General features: G+C 46.7%; 2 pseudogenes; both read left to right on the forward strand.

The window, feature by feature from the left end:
- The first annotated feature begins 2,439 nt into the window (after positions 1-2,439).
- Positions 2,440-13,699, forward strand: LOC101708765 (zinc finger CCHC domain-containing protein 8 pseudogene; annotated as a pseudogene).
- A 93-nt stretch (positions 13,700-13,792) lies between these two features.
- Positions 13,793-16,063, forward strand: LOC147822587 (zinc finger CCHC domain-containing protein 8 pseudogene; annotated as a pseudogene).
- The last annotated feature ends 3,642 nt before the right edge of the window (positions 16,064-19,705 follow it).

The following is a 19,705-nucleotide window of genomic DNA, read 5'->3' on the forward strand; positions in this document are numbered from 1 at the left end:
TTAATAGTCTATTAAATAAAGGTAAAAGAGAAATTATAAAACTAAAAGAGGATATTATAGTTGATATCAAAAATGTCCCCCAAGGCCTAATGTGCTCCTAGGTGGGGCTTTTGGGAGTGGCTGGATCATGGGTATGTGGTAATTGGATTAGTCTCCTGATTGGTTTAGCATATTTCTGGATGTGGATAATGGGAATACCCACCCTGGGTGTGGGTGGCACCAAACAATAGGCTTGTAGCCTGAATGGAATAAAAGGGAAAGCAGAAGGAAGGCTGATGCTCCTTTCCTGCTCTGCCATGGACTGTTTCTCCTCTGCCATGACCCTCTGCCATGCCTTCCTGCCTTGGAGCCAGCCAACTATCGACTGAAACCTCTACAAACTGTGAGCCAAAATAAACCTTTCTTCCTTTAACTTGTTGGAGTCCCGTATTTTGTCCCAGCAACAAGAAAATAACCAAGACAGAGATAGTGTTTAAACTTGCTCACTATCAAACAGTGTAATTAACATAATTCCTCATTCTAGTTTGTTACAGAAATGTTCATGGTAAGTAGTGGCAAGACAGGTATTCTCATGTCCTGGGGTGCTGAAATTGGTTCAGTGTGGGTTAAAAGCTTTGGCAATGTACGCCACCTGCCTTGCAAGCAAAAGACCCTGAGTTTGACCCCCAGTACCGCAAAAAACAAAAAAACAAAAAAAAAGCTTTGGCAATGTTATGTCAAAGAACAAAGACATGTTCATGCCCTTAGACTCAGTAATTCACATGACATTCTGGAGGGAGGGGGCATCTGGGATGTTGGTGGTCTCGTTATCATTTATAGTGATTGGAATTTTCAAAGTACATTGAGTGCCCAAAAGAGTATTAAGCAACCTTTTAAAATTATGGTTTCTAAACTATGTGGTAACATAGAAATTGCATATAATATTGAATTTTTCAAAAGCAGAAGATAAATATTGTTCATAAACTGTGATTACAACTTTGTACAAAATGTACATAGGAAAGCAAATGCAAGAAATATGGTGAATGGCAATAGTTACAAATGATAGGATTGACAAGTTTTATTTTTACAAACATTATGTAACACAGATCTATCAATTTGGAATTTAAAACCAAAATTATTTTTACAGCAAAGAAGAGTTTGAGATTTTCCCTCTTGGTACTGTGAAGAGGTGGCTCCAGGCCAAACAGTGCACAGGCTCAAAGCAGTACCACATACAGGTCCACCTGTAGGAGGGGCACTGGGAGCCACCTCTTGATTCAGCTCAAGACCAAGCTCCTCCTTGGGAAGCCTGTTCTGGCTGAGAACCAAAAGTAAATAAAGTCTTCTCAACAACAATATGCCAACAGAAAATAAATGTTGCTTAATATAATACCTAGTTAATCCTATTTATAAAATTCATTTTGACCTGTTTTAATCCTTTTTCCAAACTTCATAAAACAGCAACTTTTGTCACAATGACAATTAAAAACAGAAAAATATGTAAATATTCTTTGTGTACCACCTTCCAAATATATCACTAGTTCAAATCTTCTTGAAAATAGGTCTTAAGAATATTTTCGGTTCACATCTCCCTATAGAGCCTTTTTGGAACATAAAGACTGATTTTACTGAGATGAATGTGATAGGTATCCATGCATGATTTATAAAAGGTAAAGCAAAACAAAGATGTGACTACTGCTGCTGTATGTGTCATAACGACCTCTGATGGGAGAGTCAGGTTCCTACCACACAGGTTGTCCAGACCCCACAGGAAGAGTAGGGCTGGACCAGGGGGCCGCTCACTCCAGCCACGTAGACCCCAAGAGGAATGGAGGGAGATGGTTATTCCCTCCTCAGTCCACATCATGATCATCTGAAGAAGAGGCCAAAAACCATACAACATTAACTCATCTGTCTTGGATTCTCAAGAGCCCAAGTAAGGCAGGACAGTGCCCCTGGATTTGCACCAGCTCAGGCAGCCAGGAAGGCAGTACAGGCGTCCACACTGCTGCAGCCCACCACACAGCCTGTTGAGATGTCTGCTGCCAGCACAGAGCAGTGGGAGCTGTGCTCAGGAACACTGGGCCACGCATCTCCAAAGAACATCTGAGTCCTGTGGGCCCAGGTTGGAGAAGAACAAGGACAGACCCGGAACCTGCTCTGCATGCACCAGTGTGCACACACTAGGCCTCCACATAGGCAGGGGCTGCAGACATGAGAACCTGTGGCTTTCTTTTCCTTAAAAGAAGACATTTCTCCCTGTTCAACTTGAAGCCGACCCAGGCCTCCTGAGCATGGACCTGCTCCTCTGCCCCACAGCCCTGTCTGCAGGATACCACATCTTTACAGCAGTTTTGAATCAGCAGCAGACCCCAAACCCACAGCACTGACAGCAGCAAACTTTCCAGCAACAAGGACTAAGTGGTGCAGACAAAGGGTCCTCACAGAGCACATGGAACCATGGCCACCAGTGAGTGCACAGCAGTCCCTGCAGCAGTGGAGGAGGCCGTGTGCCGGTCACAGAAGTCTATCTTCATCCACATGTACCATGTGCACCTTCTCAGTGATGTTTCCTCAGAATAAGGGAAACACCTCGGAGGGACAGTTGGAGGATCCGAGTATGAGTCCCCGTGCCACCACTGCTCTGTGACCTTAAGCCAGGCCCATGACCTCTCTGGGCTTCAGCTGCATGCATGTTTTTGTATTTTGTTTTTTACTCTGGTTGTTTGTTTTTTGTTTGTTTGTTTTCTTGGTACAGGGAATCAAACTTGGGTCCTTGTGCTTGCGTTTGCACAGCAGGCGGTGAAACCACTGAGCTACATCCCCGGCCCTGTTTTGTTGGTACTGGGGATCAAACTCAGGACCTTGAGCTTGTGAGACAGGCAGTGGCACCACTGAGCTAAATCCCCGCCCCCACATGTTTTAAGCTTCCCTGATACCCTGACACTCTGTTGTGAGGAGGAATCAGGACTTTTTTCAGGGATCTAAGCCCAATCATACCACACTCACCCACACAAAGTGGCTTTCACTTCTAGAACCTCATCGGGACATTGTAGAGGGGCCTGCAAAAGAAGTGACAGTGTGCTCAAGACCAAGGCGCCAGCATGATGGGAACCACAGGTGAATTCAACTTTGCAGGCTCCCCCCTTCACCTTGGTCACTCATAGGAGGTGCCCCTGTGAGGAAGTGACTCCCTCGCCATCCCCGCAGTCCCACCGAGGCCACACAGTGAGGCCTATGTGTGTAGGTTCTGGACAATGTCACAATCGCTGCCACTGAGTTGCTGGCAAGTCAGACTGGGCTGGTCTTTCCCTCCCTTGAAGTCAGGCCTCTGGGACTTGGTTGGCCTTGGGTTGACCTCAGGGGAGAACCTATTTCCTGCATTTCCATTCCAGCTGGATTATCTATGGGATTTGCTATGCACTGAGCTAGAGGAAGCAGGAGGGCTCCCTCCACATAGGATGCTGCCCTGTGGCTGCTCCTTGCTGCAGAACTGCAGGACACTCAGCTCCGTGCAGCAGAAACACGGCCGACTAGGTAGCCAGGGTGACTGGGAGACCTGATGAAGTGAACGTGGCCTCAGTTGCCCCCCTGATATCCTCCCACACCCTCTCCTGCTGGGTGGGGCACCCTTCATGCAGAAATTGAACAGACACAGGAGGGGATCCCTGAAGTGTCCGCACCCTCACCAAAGGCCTCCACAGTAGGGCAGGAACACTCAGGTGGCCTTGGCCCCCAGAAGGGCAGCCCAGTCTGGAAACGAAGTCCTTGCCTCAACTTCTCTCCTAAACCAGCCCATTTTGTTAGAATTCTTGGGACAATCAGACCAAAAAGCTGGACAGAGAAAACATGAGAATTCACCAGGCGTTGCTTACTCGGGTAAGGATCAAATCCTAGAGCTCCAGAGCACAGGAGGCTAGAAAGGAGGTGGAGCCCAGGCCATGGAGTAGGCAGGACAGAGCATCTCCCCAGCTCAGTCCTGGCCTGAGGAGTCCGAATTGAAGTCATATGAATTTGCTCCTTGTCAAGTTTTGTCGGAGCTGACATGATGCCACTGTGTCCAGTCCTGTGGCTGGGATTTGGGCTACAGTTGCTCTGGACACTGTGATAATCTTCCTTTCTGTTTTTCAAAAAGGTCAGAGATTGGAAGCTGAAGGCCAAAGAGGCTAAAGAAGAGGAGACCAGGGACCTTAGGTTGCAGTGTCTTAGAAAATACCCCTAGGGAAAAAATACTTCTGTCACAAAACATCAATGCCAACCAGATGTCACTGGCTTTTTTTTTTTTTGCATGTGTCCCTTAACAGCTGGCCAGAATATCAGCTTAAATTATTCACCACAAGCACACACTTTCTGTTTGTCCCCAGATAAAGGGTTTTAAAATCCTGTTTGTCAGGCAGGGATGGGGAAAACTGTGGACTGGACTTTTCTACACTGGGAGGCAGGTGACCCTCTTCTTCCCTACTGCTTCAATCCTAGTGACAGAGGGCCAGGCACAGTGTCAGCTCTCCCTGGGGACTGCAGTTTCCCCTGGCCCCTGCAGGCACAGTAGAAGAGGCTGTGCCTCTGTCAGTGTGATGCCAGTAAAACCCATGACCCCTGCATGCTGGTGCACGCCTGGTTTCTGGTCTAGAACATGTATGTCCTCTCGCACCGACTGTCCTGGAATGTCGGTTGGCCCCAGGATCATTGTTGCATCCCAGTTCAGGAGTCCCACCTTCAACCTCATTCCAGTGCTCCAACCAAACCAGGCCTTGGAAAATGCTCACTGAAGGAAAGAAAACCTGCCTCAGACATGCTTTGAAAGGTCCAGTTGACTGACAGTGAAAGTGCCAGTGTGGGTTGGATTGTGTTCCCCAAATGTCATGTCTACCCTGCAACTCATCAGGGATCTTGTTGGAAACAAGGTCTCAGCAGTTAGTTAAGGAGGGAGAGGAAACTACACTGGACTAAACTTGGCCCTAGATCCAGCAATTAGGTCCCTATAAAAAGAGAAGAGACCTACAGGGGAAGGTCTGTGAAGGTGGAGGCAGAGGATGGGGCTTGTGCATCCACAAGCCAAGGAAGACCAAGATTTCAACCTCTTCAGATGCTGTGAGGGACTGGCACCAATCCTCCCCTACCCCTGATCTCAGGCTTCTGGTCTCTAGAATGGTAACAGAATGAATTTCTACTGCCCCAGCCCACCACCCAGCAGGCTCCTGAGGCAACACATATACTTCATGGCAGCCTCAGAGCTGGTTGCTTGAATTAACTGGAAAGTTTCCCACCTTACTTTGGGTAAATAAACAGTGGGAAAAGACCAGACTCTCATTCTTTTTTTTTTTTTTTGGTACCAGGGATCGAACTCTGGTCCTTGCACTTGTGCAGCAGGCAGTTAAACCACTGAGCTAAATCCCTGACCCTCAGACTCTCATTCTTCCTACCAAGAAGTCAAGAGAGTCCAGAGTTGAAGAATCTGCCAGCTATTGCCTGCAGGACATGGAGACCACCTTGCAGGCAGCCCATGTGAAGAGCAGGGCAGTAAAAGATTATGGCTGAGACCAGGGGTGTGATAGGTAGAGAATGACTTCCAAGAAGCATGTTCTTATTTCCTGAAGGTGACACACTTTTTGACCCCGACAATGCTTGTTACCATCTCTGACCCTCGAGGCCCAGCATGACAGTTGATCACGCAGCACTTACTGTTGTGGATGCTGAGAGAACAAGGCTGACCCTTCACTGGCACTCAAGTCCCAAGGCCTGTATCTGACCATGGTGGCCTGTAGTAGGTGAAGACATTTGCCATCCTCTCACTTGAAAAACAGCTTCACTGACAAGTCAGACATTTCAGCAGATGCAAAGCATGAGTGAAAATGGAGAGCGCAAGTTCTTGGTGTCTGGCAGCTCATGTCTGAGTGGTGTGGGGCCCCCAAACCCTGCTGATGGTGCAGATTGAAGTTTGCAAACACAGGGCCTCACTTTATCTTGTGTGCAGGGAATAGTCACACTGCACATCTGTCTGTGAGCCATAAATGCTCCACAGTGAGCAAGCACAGGCCCAGCCCAAGTAATTCAATAAATATTTGTAGAGTGAGTGAGGCGAGCACCACGAGCAGCCCAGGAGCTGCGGTATGTTGTGGCTTGCTCACAGGACAGCCCCCAGCAATGCTGGGAATGCTGCCTGATCGCAGGTCAGGAGGCAAGGCCATCATCCATCAGAGTCCGGACCCAACCCTTGACTCTTATCCACCCCATGTGATGCCTTGTGACATTTGCACAATTTACACTCCCCTGAGAGCCTGTCACAGCCCAGGTTGCAAAGGAGTCAACAACTCATCCCAGGATGATGATTCCAACAAGGACCAAATGCTACTTAAAAGCAACTGCAGGGGTTAGTGGCTGCGGTTTTCCCTCTAATTTGCCACTGCCCAGCTCCATGGCCTCTGGACTCAGCTGACAAACATCAAAGTTGTTGCTGCAACAAGAAAAGTCAAGAAAGAGCCACTGATTTGCAGAGCAAAACACTTCTCAAAATCCTTGGTTTCCCCACAGAAAACCTATCTCAAAGAAACAGAGAGTTGTGAATCAGCAGCAGCTGCTCCCTGCACCTGTCATTTATTCCCATGGATGATGTTCTACTGGCATTTTGGAGGGAATCACACATTTTTCCTGAGAAATGCCTGGGCTCTGGGCACAGTTGACTGAGACAAAGGGCCCCAGTGCTTCTGCAGCAGAACTGGCCCCCACGATACTCACAGTGAGCACTGCTGGGGCCACCTCCGGAAGGAAAAAGCATCAGCAGGGCACACACTGAGCCTCAGTCTGTTTTCTAGTTCAGGGAGGTCTGGAATGAGAGTGTCCAAGACAGCAGGAAGCACAGCTCCATGGCCAAGCTTCTGACATCAGCAACAGCTTGCTGTGATACACTGGATAAGGACCAGCCCCCTGCAGTCCCTACATGCCATCTCTATCAGTCCCTTGCTTCTGTGACCCATCATCACAACTATGGCACCAAGCAACACAAACCATCCACCAAGTGTTCTGTAGGCCAGAAATCCCACATGGTCTCCTGGAATCAGAGTCCAGGTGTGCAGGGCTGGTGCCTCCTGGAGGCTCTGAGCAGGACCTGCCTCTGCCTTTGGCTGCTAGAGGCCGAGCACCTTAACTCACTCGCAGCCTTCTCCAGCCTGAGACCCAGCCCTGCTTCTGTCCTCATGCATCAGTCTGCCTCTCTGGCCCTTGTTCCTCCAAGCCCCTTGTGACTACACAGGGCCACCAGGAGGATCCGGGCAGGCCCCATCTCAAGATCTTCAACTTAATGACATCTACAAAGTCCTGTTGCCACATAAGGTAACATGTTCAAGGGCTCAAGGGTTAGGATGTGAGTATCTTGGGGTTGTTTTTCTCTATACACTATTGAGCCACATAAAGTTTTACTGATCTCAAAATGGACTCATTTCTGCCCCCTTGTCCAGTCACTTCTTCTCCCATCCCTGAACTTGGGTTACAGTCCTTTAGGGTTCTGGACTATGGATGTGGTGGCCAGAAACAGAGTCTCTCATCTGTATTTTTCCAGCAAGAAGGTACTCAGGAGACATGCCTATAAGCCTAGAACACAGGGGGAGGCTAGGCAAAATGATGAGAAGTTCAAGGCCAGCCTAGGCTATATAGCAAGAGACTATCTCAAAAAAGAAACACACATCAAGAAAAGAAAAGAAAAACAAAGTGCCAGGTGTTGTGGTGCATACCTGTAATCCCAGCAATCAGGAGGCTGGAGCAGGAGGATCATCGTGAGTTTGAGGCCAGCCTGAACTACATAGGGAGACCCTGTTTCAAAAAGAAAAATATATGTCCATCACCAGATATGGCTCTGACCTTGACCTCCAAAACCATGAGTCATATAAATCTCTCTTTTTAATAAATTTACTCTGCCTCAGGTTTTTCTATAATTACAGTAACAAAAAAATAGGCCTTGAAGTTCTCCGTGCAGTGGCAATCACCAGCGAGCTCTCAGTGAGGCCAATAAACTCAGGCCTTGCAAGACCCACACAGCAGAAGTGCTGGGAGTAAGGACCTGGTGAAGACTCACCTGCAGATGCTCAGAGCTGAGCACATGAAAGTCAGTGCCACACTGCTGTAGGCAACAGAAGGGCCAGTGTCAGGCAGCAGAGGGTGGGGCCCTCATCCCCGAAGTAGACTGTGCCTCTCCTTCTGATGCCCTACAACTGCTGACACCAGAGTCAGCACCAGAGGCCACGGCTGACAGAGGAGCTCATGATCATGAAGCCATGTGATGTGTGCCACCTGTGGTGCCTTCTCAGGGCCCATAGGTGCAGATGGGAGGGTGGCACACACTCTGCCTGAGAGGCCCAGAAACCTCACGAGGGTGGGTAACAAGCAAAGCAGAGGCAAGGAAGCTAACAACACCTGATAGGTGCACGCTCTGCTGTCAGGCCTGAGCAGCACTACTGATGAGTGCCTACTTGGCATCCAAGAGCTCCGAAAGTATAGAATCTATGGAGCTAGCATGCAGTCACACATTAGAAATCGTTTCAAGATTTGTAAGAGGCTGTCATTGTTCTCCCTCATGTCTGGTAGAAATAGTATGGGAGCAGGTATTCAGTTTGGGGCAACAAGGTTAGGAGTGGGATGGACCAGGGCCTGCACAGTCTCTGTAGATGAACCTGATGAAAGTGTGGCCTCCATCAGATCCTCCCAGCTCCTCCTTGGAGGTGAGCAATGCAGCAGTGCTGGCCACAAGTGCCATCAATGCCTTGATGTGGTGCAAATGCCTCAGCCCCACCCAATGGCCCTCTACCTCCTGCTAAGCTGAGGAGGAACAGCAGTCACCTCTCTTCTGCCCAAAACTGCAGCAAGGATGGCACTGCAAGTTCACTTCCCTTTGTCCTCAAGAACAAGTGACTGGGTCATGAGTGACTGCTGAATAAACTGCATCCCAACTCTGGTAGGGACACACCTGTCCCAATTTCCTGTTCAGTGACAGTGCACAGTGCTGACTCCACTTGTCTACAAACTCTGTTGCCCACGTCTAGGAGACTTCATTTGTCCACTTACTTTTTCAGCAAATGACTCTGCACTCTGCAGGCTAAGCTCAGGTGGCCTCTAGCCTGACTTTTGGTGGAGAAACAGGCCTGGCCAAAGGAGTGTTCCAGCCAGGGCTGAGGCCATCCAAGTGTGTCTCTGTGAGGTGCCATGCTGGGGCCTGATGGGACTCCCAGGAGCCTCAGGGAGAAGGTGGAACCTCAGCCTGAGCTCCCAGAACAACCCCTGTCATGAGCTACAGGGATTCTGAGTGGCCACAAGCATTTCCACCAAGGTGCCCAGCCTCCTGGGCTTTCCACGAGCCCTGGCTGCCCACAGTGCTCACTGACAAGCACCACCCTCGAGCAGGAGTGGGCACGGGGCTGGGATCTAAACTTAAGGTGAAATGAGTCAGGACCCAGCACTTCCTCCAGCCAGATGGTCTTTGTGACTCACATGGGGGTGGGGTGGGGGGGTTAGAGCAGGCAGGGAAGGGAGAGGCAGCAAGGGGAAAAGGAAATGCTAGAAATTGTGCCCAGAATGATGACTGGTTTGTGCTGAAGTAAGTAATTTTATATTTTTGTCTAGAACCTGTATTTTGAAGACAGGTAGGACAGGAGCAAGTTTACACATATGGGTCCTGTGTGTCACTGTGGCTACATGCACGAGGCCCCTGAGCCCAAGTCACACCCTCAACCTCTCAGTACCCGAGTCTCCCTCCCCGCCTGGTCCCTAATTACCCCAACTCCCCATTCTAGGTGTCAGTTGATGGTGACAGTTTAATCACACAAATAAGTAGCAGTGGTGGGGAGAGCCATAGTGACTGCTTTTTGATCCTTCTTCAAAGCTGTTGGGGAGCCACTCCCAGCTGCACCAACCCTGGCCTTCCACTTCTAAGCAAGTGGGAGCCTGCACACCAGCAAGTGGCCCTGGACCATCCCCCATCATGCACAGCCTAGAAAAAGCAGAAGAGACCAATAAGTGTGAAATCAGTAGACTCCAGGGCTCAGGAAGAGAGGGTAGAAAAAGATGGAAGCCAATAGCCTCTGCAAGGGGGTTTCTCCTGCAGAAGCTGAGTAGGCCTGTGACACTCACAGGAGATAGACTGTGGAGAAGCCAGGTCCCACCTTCCCAAGTGAACAAAGATGAGGAGGGAGGTTCCCTGTCACTTGTCCTCCTCTTTGGAGTTCATAGAACAATTCTGCCACACATGTGAACTTCAACAGGTGGCCAAGAAGGTTACATCTGTGATCACATGGACAGCAGGAGCCTGTCTCGAGGCTTCAAGTGTGATTTCAGCCGCCCTGACCATGGAGTGGGTCTCATAAGTCTATACATTTCCCAAAACCCATCCCTCTGCATGCTTACCATCTGTTCATCTTTCTGTATATAGATCATGCCTCAAATAACATTGATTTTAAAAATAAAAACAAAACTAGAAATAAAGAAAGGCCCAAATACACTGTTTCTAAACCACCTGAGAGGGTCTGTGGAAGGATGTGAAGGACAGCCCCTCTTCCGGGGAGCTGCTCATTGGACCTAGCCAGCCTTGGGAGCAGGAGCAGAGCTTGAACGAGACCCCAGCCTCTGCCTAAGCATAGAAAGATTCAGCTTTTCTGTGCCTCATAAGAAGTGTGTTACGAACTTGTGGTCATTAATTGTGATATGTCAACTTTGGTGGACTAGTGGAACACGGTTCTGGGTGTATCTCTGGATGATTAACACCTAGACCAAAAACTGAAGAGGAAAGAGCCACCTAGGTGTGGGTGTCACCAACCAATAGACTTGTAGCCTAGACCAAATAAAAAGAGAAAGAAGGAAATCTTCTCTTTGCTTCTTCAGAAGAGCTCCAGTCTTCCTCATTGCCTTTGGACATTGATTTCCAGTTCCTTCAGGCTTCCAGTGCAGGTTCCTTAACCTTCTAACACAGACTCTTCGGCTTTCTAACACAGACTTACACTAGGCTCTGCAGTGAGCTCCAGGCCTTCAACCTTTGACTGGATCCTCCAGCTCTTTGGCACACTGATGGCCATTTTGAATTCTTCCACCCCTGGTTCCACAGGTGGCCATTGTATGCCCCTATATACATTGCATATAATATTAAATCTGTTCCTCCAGTGAACCCCTGGGAAGACACCAGCTAAGCAGTCAGGAAGGTCTCCAGCCACTGTCAAATAAAATTAAAATAATTTTGATACACTATTTTCACTTATCAAATTGGCAAGTGAATTTTTAAATCAGAATATATTTTGGTGAAGAATAGCTGGTAGGATTATAAATTGGTGTAAATTTTCTGTTGAGAGTTCATAATTATAGATCACAGATCTTAAAAATGTTTATTCCTTTTGATAAAATAAGTCCACTTCTATTGTAATGAAAAGTAAGAGGCAATTGATGATTTGAGTACATGTGTGTTCAGTGAGATATCGTTAGATTGCCAATATTTGGAAATAATCTAAATGTCTTAACAGGAGGATGAAAAAATATGTTAGGCTACAGTTAAAGAATAGCATATAACAATCTTTCTCCAACTGAGATTTTTGCCAGCCATATTATAAATATTGGGCAATTCTATTTTTGTTGGTTTGAATGGCAAATTTTAAAGTCAAGTTCTTTTTGTAGGTCTTGGTGAAGTCCCAAAGCAAAAGATCAAGGGAATGCCAGAAGAGAAGAGAAGAGAAGAGAAGAGAAGAGAAGAGAAGAGAAGAGAAGAGAGAGCCCAGGACACACTGTGCTCTGGCCTGGGTGCCCATGTCCCTTCCTCTCCTGGCCCTTGGCCAGGGAAACCAGAGGATCACTTGAAATCCCACATTGGGGGAGGCATAGCCCTCTGTGCTTCCAAGGAAGAAGGGCTGACCCTGTGATTGGCAGCAGTGTACATGTCTCTCCCCATTCCCCTTCAGGACAGACATAGATCTCAGGAAGCCATTACCTTGTTGCACAGACCAGCATAGGACACTGAGGAAGTGTTGAACAAATACAGGTGTACCTGCATCCTGTACACTCACATGGACTCACACTCAAAGAGACACACCACATACATGTGTGCACACACATGCTGCAAATACACAGTCGATTCATATCTGAAAGCATTCATCACCTGCCAGGAGGCCATCAAGCACTGCCTCAGAAATGAGAGGTGGGAGGATCAGAGGTGAAAAGAACTGAGCGGGTCTTCTCTCCTTCCCTCTCCTCTCCCTCTCTTCCACCCTTCCTCCACTCCTCAGGGCAGCAAGGGGAAAGGAACCTGGAGACACCACTCATCTCATCAGAGGCAGGAGATCTCAGCTTTCCTCCTCTAATGTGACAGTGTTACTCAAATCTTCCCCACAGTACAAAATGGCACAAAAGTGCTGGAGACCTGGATCTGTTCGAGGCATTTGATCTCCAGAGGAGTTAACTCCAGAGCATGTTTACACGTGCTTCAAGGGTGACAAAGATGCAGGGGTGTCTTTGGCAGTATGTGGAAACCATCAAGCACCTTCACATGGAGAAAACTAAAGACTGACTTGACCAAATCAAATACTGGTGGACAATACTAAATTAGATGGACTCTTGTTACAGACTCTATTTCGGAGAGTTTTTTGGTTTTGTTTTTCTTTTTTGTTTGTTTGGTTGGTTGTTTGGGTTTTTTTTTTAGGCAAAATCTGGTTATGTAGTTTAAGCTGGCCTTGAACTCATTATGTAATCCAGGCTGCCCTTGAACTCACAGTGAACCTCCTGCCTCAGCATGAGAGGGCTGAGAGTACAGGTGTGCACAACTACACCTGGCTTACAGATTCTATCTGTGAACAATGTTATCTCAAAGCTATATCATCAAGAAATAGAGGAATTTGTATCAAATTTAGTAAAAAGATTTGAGGAACAGCAGAAAAATTATGTGAAAGAGACTTTCTTTAATAATGACCCAGCCGTTTAGTACTGTGTTAGAAAAGGATCATAAAGTAGAAGAATCTTGTACCATTGGAAGAACAAGGAAGATTTTAGTTCTGTAGGAAATGTCCTGTATTTTGCTAATTTTTGTCTTGAAAGAGTGGGGTAACCACTAGTAAATGAGAAAGCTTAGCTTACCAAAGGATGAGTACCAGCAAGTCTTTAGCCACATTGTTTCTCTAGAAGGACAGGAAATACAAGTAAAGGCATAAAGTCCAAATCCTCACTGTTTCATCTATGCCTCTGAAGAACATCAAATGGAAGATTGCCCAATTCCTCTGAAAGCTGCTTGAATAAGTGAAAAGACTATATGGAGGCCTGCGATGAAGTGAACAATCAGAATTTTCAGCAGCAGTCCCATACAGAAGAAAGATTTCAAAGTTTCAAGCCAAGAGTGATTAGTGAGGAAATTCAAGACACATTGGGTGTTATAAAGACGAGTCTTTCCCCTTTTATCTAGTGGGTGTCCTAGCTAGGATTCCCACCAAGGTGGCTCAAAGAGGTTGAGTTGGAGAATTCAGGGCTTGTACTCTATGATGGAAAAGATGATGCTGATGGAGAAACAGAAGTTAGAGAAATACGACCGAATAAAACTGTTACTTAGAAAAACAAAAAAGTGTTACTCATGTTCTCTGGAAATTGGTAAACTACCCAGGTTTTAATATAACTACTCCCAGAGGAATTCCAGATGTGTGGAGGATGTTTGGTTCCACACTAATGTCAGCTGAAGGATGTGTTTGCCATTTACCTCACTTCTAACTTCTGAGTGCTGAGGGTGAAGTCCAGAAGGGTGCAGTCTTTATCACAGTCCATTTCTGGTAGTCCAACATGGCAGTGCACTGAGATGTGGATGTGCTCCATGGTTCTCAGGGTAGTGACGCTCTCCAGTGCCCCCAACACCCCTTGTTCACTGCCACAGGGACCCCCTTCCACTTGTTTTCATCATCTGCTCCCCAGAGGTTCCCCACCACTGACCCCCGTGACTGGCCCCAAACCCAGGACACAGCCGAAGTGGTGGACAAGGACATGCAGACTCTGGAGGAGCTCAGGGAGCAGCACAGGTGGATCTGAGTGGCACTGGAACAGGGAGAGCATCAACAGCAACTGGGATCTGCCTGTGGATGCACCCCTAACCAGGGACCCCTCGCTTCATCACCATCACCATGTACGTGCAAAGGTGCTCAGCCTCCCTGTCCCAGAGGGAAAACACCGGAAGAGCTGGTGGTGGAGGAGCCTGAGGCACAGACACTCGCACAAAGACAGAGCAAGTCGAATAGGCCTGGAGTCCAGCCTCTGAGGCTACACTGGTTTGTCAGAAGGAACCATCCATCTGCAGAGGCAGACTGCAAAGGCCCTCTGCTCAGGAAGGGCAATGTGGGGTCAAACTGTGGCATCAAGAGCAGAGGCAGCCAGAAGCTCCCGCTTGTGAACACCAGTCCTTCACAGCTCTGAACTTCACTCCCCATCCCGAGGTGCACAAGCTGCCAACTGGAATCTCGCCATTCAGATCTGAGAATGTAGCAGAATTACCTGGATGGTTCCTCAGAATGAGAAATGCATTAAAGAACTCTCCCTGAAACCCGCAGAAAAGCAAAATAGCCTCTGAATATAATTACTTGGCACACCACTCACACCTACTGAATTATCTATGGCATTGTGTTCTGCTCATTAGGACCAACTGGACAGAAAAAGTTGTTTCCCTATTTGTCCCTCCCACATTTAAAACTATGCAAGGTTTAATCGTGGTCTCAAGTTAAGTCTCTTTAAAAGAATGGAAGACTGGGCTCATTAGTTTGCTGCATTTTATTCTTATTGACAAAAACTTGGAGCTGGGGATGTACATATGATCTAGTTTAAAGATAAAGTACTTTGATAAAACTCATACTATATTTGGATTGTGATTGTCCCTCAAGAGCAATGTTTTTATCTGTCTTATACATTATTTTTCTCTTTCTACATTTTGCTCATTATCCTGTATAGGAATTTGATATATCCCTTTTTTTTTTTTTTTGGAGACAAAGTCTCTCTGTGTAGCCCAGACTGGCCTTGAACTCATGACAATCATCCTGTCTTAGCCTCCAGGGGGCTGGTATTACAGGCATTAGCCACAATGCCTGGCATATATCACTTCTTAAGAGAAAAAATTCTAGCCATTTTAAATCTATATCTCAACTCTAACAACCAAAGGAGAAAAATCAGGGATGAACAGCTTTATTGCATTTGCAGTATTTTTGTAAGACTTAAGTGCATCAATTTTAGTAACACTTTTTGTAACTTCTTTTTTCATATCAGCTTACTATACAGGTATGCTTACCTTTGTATACAGAGGTTTAATTTGTTTTCATATTCAATAAATAAATAATAAAATATAAAATAAAATGGGAGCGTCCCTGGTCATCTGGTTCGAGTACTATGTATGTTTGCTCTGCTCGAGGTCTGGAATGTCCATCCTGCTATCACCTGGAGCCAAACCAGGTGGCCACAGGCTGGAAAGTCACAATTCTGATCCCATCTCTGAAAAGTAGTCGTATTAGTCAAATGTATAATACCCAGTTAAAGGAAGGAATCACTAAACCCTCAAGGTTTCATAAAGTGTTCAGGACTTCAAAGTGCAAGCATTAAAAGCACAAGTTTTTTTGTTTTTTAGCTTTTGTTGTTGTTGCTGATTTTGAGACAGTCTCCCTAGTATTTCAGGCTGGCCTTGAACTCACCTCCCGACTGTCAGAATTGTTACAAGCATGCTCCACCAAGCCCAGCTCAAGTCATCTTTAATGATAACCAAAGTTTGGTCAGTATGGGAATCATGGTGCAGAGGTAAAAGCTGTGGTCTGTGGACACAGACAGCCCAGACACTCTGAAGGGCCACCCCAGGCCACCATGCCTCCCCATTGAGTGTCTGCCCCATTCTACCATTTTGTGAGTTCATCTGCCCTCTTGATGGTCATGAACAACACAAGATCTGCCCTCCCGGTGGTCATGGACAGCAGATCTGCCCTCCTCATGGTCACAGACAGCACAGACCTGCTCTTTGATGGTCATGGACCACAGTCTCCCTCCTTCGAAGCTGGAGGTCTGGACTGTATTCTGCCCTGTCTCCTCTTAGGCTGACAGTGTCCTTTTCAGCATGTAAGCAGTGACTGAATCTTGTTGGCCCTCCCTGAAGAGAAAGATTATGGTCCGTGTGGTGGGAGATACTGTGGAACAAGCCTGCTTTCCAATTGCTTCAATTGCCCCACTCTAATTCCTATTAAAACTAAAATCTTTAGAAGATAGAGCAGTGGATGTTCCCTAACAAGAAGGATAATTAAGAAAGCATATTTCTTTTCAAGGCTTATTAACAGAAGCAGACAATAATGTTCCTTTGCCCCTGCCAATCAAAAAAGTGAGGCAGGTCAGTTTTCTCTAAAATCGAAATGTTCATTTATTTGAACAAATAAATGTAAACCGTAATTGTTCTGGGAAAAAATGATAATCCTCTGCACTGACACATATCCTCTTTAAATAGTTATCTCTGAATTGCTTCCAAATGACAAATGCCTGAAATTTCAAAGCAATTTTTGCATCTCATACTTGCAGTAGGAGACATTGCTCCCAGCACTTGGCATTTGAGCCCTGTGTGCTCAGTTGACCCATGTTACTGTGCATCTCTAGGCACAGATACACCTGGGGAAAACCATCTACCTTCCCTGTCCTTTCTATAAAGTTCGTAGACTGAGACTGCACTAACTGCATGACTGTATTCACCTTATACCAAGCAAACACACTCACCATACCCTTGGGTTGTGTCTAGGTAACTAGTTAGAATGAAAACAAAATAGTGTGATCATCTGCTTAGATAATCTCTGTATGTGGATTCATGTTATGGTTCAAAACATTGACCAAGATCAAATGTCCAGGAAGGCTTCCAGACTGCAAGACATTTTCGTGGAAAAGTTGACCAGAGTGACAACAGAACACACCATTCCAGGGAGACAGAGGGTTATGTGCAAAGTCCCAGAGCTGGGGGCTTGGCAGAGAGCCATGCTGCCCACAGCCGGTAAGGCAGGAGCCAAGAGCTAAAGGGTCAAGAGGGAGAATAACAGAGAATGGGGCTGCAAGGACATCAGGAGCCAGATTACGCAAGGGCCTGGGAGACCAAGTTAAGGATTTTAAATTTTGTGCTAGGGTGGTCAGAAGCCATTAACTAGTGTCAGTTGAGCAGCGTGCACAGATGAATGCTTGTAATGCACCCTTCGGGGACAACAGGGAGAAGGACCTTCACCCAGCATAGAGATACTTGCTATGCTATCTCTCTATCATAGGCTCAGCAGTGTGGGCTGTTACCAGTGCAGAGCTAGCACATAGAAGAGCCTAGAACGAGACCGAATACTCTCTGGTAACAAACTTCTCATCTAAACAGCTCTGTCTCCACCCTGTTTAATTTGCTTGTTGGGATCTTATTGGACTTCTCATCTGAAATGTGCTATGCAAAGACAGGATGCACCCCCTAAAATCTACCACCCCATGTACTGTAGGATAGCCAGCATCACAGAACACCACAGATCAGCCATGATTGTGTGCATGTGTCCTCATGGTGGAGCTCATCTACACTATCACAGATCACAGCAGGTCACCCATGCGTGTGCTTGTGCCTGTCTGCTCATGGTGCAGCTCGGCTTGGTGCTTCCACTTATGGAACGCACAAGCATTCTGGAAATGGAATCAGAAGAGGAGAGAACAGTCACTCTGCCCAGCACTTGTCACCTGCTCAACACTCTGTGCTGTCCCTGATTTGCCTGCATCAGCCCACCTGCCAGCCAACCAGGGTGGAGAGTGAGTTAAATTCTATACCTCCTTCTGCTTCATGCGCAAACACTTCAGAATTTTTCTCTAAATGATAAGGGCTTTTTCGTTTGTTTGTTTGTTTAATGTGGTAGTACTAAATAACATCACATCTAAAACATCTGGCAAATATACTTTAAAACCATTAAGATATCCAGTCAGTGTTTAAATTTTCCAGTGGTTCATACATTTTTAAACTGTTTGAAACAAGAACCAGGTCTGGCCATTGCAATCAGTCAATACACCACAGTCTCTTAATCTGCAGGTCCCTCCATCTCTTCCTTGTTTACCTGGCAGTTTATCTGACCTGCACAGCTCCCAGGATTCTGCTGAATGGAACCTGATATCCTGAGGAAGTTCTCAGCCCCCTGTATCCCTGTAAGCAGTAACAAGTTTAAGAGCCATGATCAGACGCAAGCTCAATTTGGGAGGCAAAAGTACTTCAATGCTGGTGTTGTGACCTGTACCAAAGGTACTCTCAGTTAATTCACAGCATACAGCTTTCCTGAGGAGTCCTAGATGGTAGTTAATAAGTGCATGCACTAGCCCTTCTGAAGCTACTCTGCACAGCCTACACCATTTACACCTTGGTGATTGTCATTGCTCCACCAAAAGGAACAGGGCTTGCTGGGAAAAGACAGGTATCAGGGAGCACAGAATGAACCTCTGGGGCTCAGATGGTGCTCAGAGAACAAGGGTCTGAGAAGTGAGAGCCACACAGCTCTTGCTGCCCTGTAACACCTGAACATCAAGGCGGTGACTATAATAGCTGTTACCTTTGAGTAGCTATCTACCCAGGAGTCTGCACTGCTCTGAAGGAGCCACTGAGATGGAAACACTCACCTTCAGGGTGCAAAGCCAAGTTACACACATGGATGGCTAATGGAATTAGAAAATCACCCTAGAAAACTATTTTAATAAGGAGATTCTTTGCACTATTCTTGCATCATTTCAGGAAGTACAAAATTATGTCCAAAGGAAGTGTAAAAAGCATACATATTCCTGGCTTTCTCACTGGCAGATGGTCTTGCTGCTCTAGAGACTCTGGTCCAGGAGTGAGGATCTGCTGACTGAAGGCATCTGTGTCTCTCCTGTCTCTGCCATAGGTTGGGTTGGGACAGATCTTTCTTGAGGCTGGTGTTGGCACGCTCTGGCACTTCTCGGACTTTGGAAGTGCTGAGGCCCATGAAAACATCTCTCCCTTGAGAAAACCTGCTATTTTTACTTCCTCATTTGAAGTGAATTTGTTGTTCCTTCCATCCTCATTCCTTATGGCATTCTTGGAAAGAAAACCAGTGTAGGCCTTGGTGAGCACTAACCAGAGGCTGATTGTGGCTAGGCATTGTTTGGTGTCCTGGGTCACCACTGGCCTGTATATATCCATGTTTCTATGGCTGTTTCTAACAACTGGCCTTTGGCTCTGATGCCATGTTGCCCAGGCTAGCCTCAAACTCCTCATGCTCCTGCCTCAGCCTCCAAGAGTTCTAGCATTACATGTGTGTACCACTATGTGCAGCTTCATTCCTTGATTTTAAAAGAAGATTGGGAAAATGAAAAAGAGATTATCTTTAGACATTTTAAGTCCTTTTGTGGCCTGAGCTTCACAAGATCCCATAATGTTACAAATTCCTAAAATTCGATGAGTCATTTGATTGGAACTAATTTGAGCCCTTCTGAAAAGGACAGTGGAACTATTGACAGCCTCTCAGTAAGAGTGGACAAGTCCTTCCAAGGCAGACAACGCATCAGGTCACCCTAACCCTCACCAGGTCCCAGACACTGGAGTGTGGCAGCCTCCCTTCACCACCCTAGAATAGGTCCACACTCTAAAGTGAGCAAGAGAACCCAGGAAGGAGGAGGGCTGGCCCTGCCACTGCTTCTCTGGGTGTGAGAAATTAATTTTCCATAGATCCAACAGCCCAGGTTAGTCATGGGGGCCCAGACAGCACTG

The sequence above is a fragment of the Heterocephalus glaber genome, unplaced genomic scaffold (assembly GCF_053883595.1).
Source record: "Heterocephalus glaber isolate CG9 unplaced genomic scaffold, H.glaber_assembly_v1.0 deba00001610, whole genome shotgun sequence".
NCBI classification, from domain to species: Eukaryota; Metazoa; Chordata; class Mammalia; order Rodentia; family Bathyergidae; genus Heterocephalus; species Heterocephalus glaber.